Below are 2,563 nucleotides of genomic sequence, written 5' to 3'. Positions count from 1 at the left end.
CCTAAAAAAATTAATTATAAAATATTATATAATTTTAATTTTCTTTTCTAACACTCTAAAACTGTAATAAAATATTTGATAGTTCTTTTCCTTAAAAAAGAAAATCTTAAACAAAAGAGATTTGTATCATATTTTTAATTCCTAACCAAAAGAGAATTGTAAGAAGTCATTTGATAGTATAGAAAATTTGATGATGAATATGATACTAAATATTATTTAATTAAAAATGAATTGTAAAAATAGTATTGATATGAATTGTAAAAATCATAATTTAAAATAATTTAATAGTAACTAGAAATAATGATTTGATTGCAATAAGTTTTTTCTCAAATTTTAATCAGAAGATAATTGTAAAAGTTTATATGGTAATACTTTTCCTTTCTATAATCCTAAACAAAAATATAAAAAACTATTTGATAGTTTTTCTTTTTTTTTGGCCGGCCCTAGTTATTATATAAAACTTGATTTTTCAAAATTGCTAATTAACATGATCGCGCCACATAACAATTATATATTTTAAGATTGTAACATGTGTTAATCTATCTCATAACTAAAAATATATATACTAAGATATCAACAAAAACGAATTTTATCAAAAAGTAATTAAAATATTATTTAATAGTAATTTTCCTTTTTTAAAATCCTAATCAAAAGATAATTGCTAAAAACTATTTGATAATAATTTTCCTTATAATATTGTGACATGTGTTTAAATATATAATGATTAAACATATATATAATAAGATAATAAAAACGAATTTTGATAAAAACTACAGTTAAAAATTATTTAATAGTAATTTTTTTTTAATATTTAGTAGTAATTATTTTAGAAATTTTCGTTTTACAAAATCCTTAAAAAAATTGAAAACCATTTATTTTTTTTAATATTTAGTAGTAATTATTTTAGAAATTTTCGTTTTACAAAATCCTTAAAAAAATTGAAAACCATTTATTTTTTTTAATATTTAGTAGTAATTATTTTAGAAATTTTCTTTTTACAAAATTCTTAAAAAAATTGAAAACCATTTATTTAATATAAGAAGGAGGCTGGGATGACAGGTGGAGCCAAGAAGCGTGTGGGGCAGACTTTTGTTTCTCCACGCAAGAAGGTTTTGGCAAAGGTGGGTGCGAAGCAGGGCGATAAGGCTAAGAAGGGACCGCCGAAGCCTTAGAACTCATCTGAGTAAGGGGCCTGCAGTTTCTTTATTTTAATTTGAATAATGTTGGATTCAATTATGAAATCCCTTAGAATCGAGTCTTGTCTTAGTGGTTTTAATTCTTTGTCTTTCAGTCTCTATAGTCTTTTGCATGATTATCTCTTTGGTTTGACATGGTTGTGTCAAATCGATGAGTTCTTAATGGCATGTGTGTGGTTTATGGTTTTTAATGAATGGCTCTCTCTTTGGTATCAACATGGTTGTGATATGGTTTTGGCTTCTCTGGTTTTGGCAATGTGTTATGTTCTCTTCTTCGAAGGGTTTGTCAAAGTGAGAATAAGGCATCATTCGTTATTGGTGTGGTTTGAGTTGAGCTGGATTATGACGTTTTTTTGGTTGCGTTGCATGATAATATGGAGAGTATATATGCACGTAAGGTTTGTGGTAAGCTGCGGCCTGGTATTGTTAATTTATTATTGTGTATTGGTTTCTTGGTTGTGGAGATATTTGGAAATGGAATCTTGGAGATTATGGTCTGTTGGGTTGATGATACGGTTGGTTTTTAAGGATTGTGGGTGTAGCTTATGTTGGGTTGATCAGATACATGGAGGAGATGGCTTGTCTTGGAGGCAATATATAATTTGGTTTATCATTGGTGATAGAGACTGGCACGGTGATTGGGTCTTTGAGGTTTATACTGTGGAGTTTGAATTGATGAGATGGTTTCTGTATGGGAGTGCTGGCTTGTTTTGGAGGACAATTATAGTTTTTTGTTTTCTCATTGGTGCCAGACGGTTTTGCTACGGCTAAATAATCTAAAAGGTTCAGGTTCCCAAAATTAATTATTGTGAAATTATGAAAATTATAAGTAGGAATTGTCGAGGATTGGGTAGTCATTGGACTTTCAGTTATCTACGGGAAATTTGGGCAAAACATAAACCAGCTTTTCTTTTTCTATCAGAGACAAAACAACAATTTGATTTTGTACAATCGGTTCAGTTTCATTTTGGTTATAGTCATCTGCATACAGTTGATCCTCTAGGTAGAAGTGGGGGTCTAGCTCTTTTCTATGATTCATCTTTTAAGGTAACCATTCTGTCATCTAACAATAGAATTATTGATGTGGAGACGGAATATGAAGGGAAACGAATTTTTATATCCTTTGTTTATGGAGAACCAAATCAAAGTCTACGAGATCATGTCTGGGAAAAATTAACTCGAATTGGTATAGTTCGTTATGAACCATGGTTTATTATTCGAGATCTAAATGAGATTACAGGGAATCATGAAAAGGAAGGAGGAGTCCTGCGGCACGCCGATACCTTCATATCCTTTAATAATATGATTGCGAATTGCGGTTTGTTCGATTTTCCGAGTTTAGGTAACACTTTATCTTGGAGTGGGCG

The sequence above is a fragment of the Brassica oleracea genome, chromosome C4, assembly GCF_000695525.1.
Source record: "Brassica oleracea var. oleracea cultivar TO1000 chromosome C4, BOL, whole genome shotgun sequence".
Classification (NCBI taxonomy): domain Eukaryota; kingdom Viridiplantae; phylum Streptophyta; class Magnoliopsida; order Brassicales; family Brassicaceae; genus Brassica; species Brassica oleracea.
The sequence above is the reverse complement of the archived record's forward strand: the minus strand, read 5'-3'. Positions refer to the sequence as shown.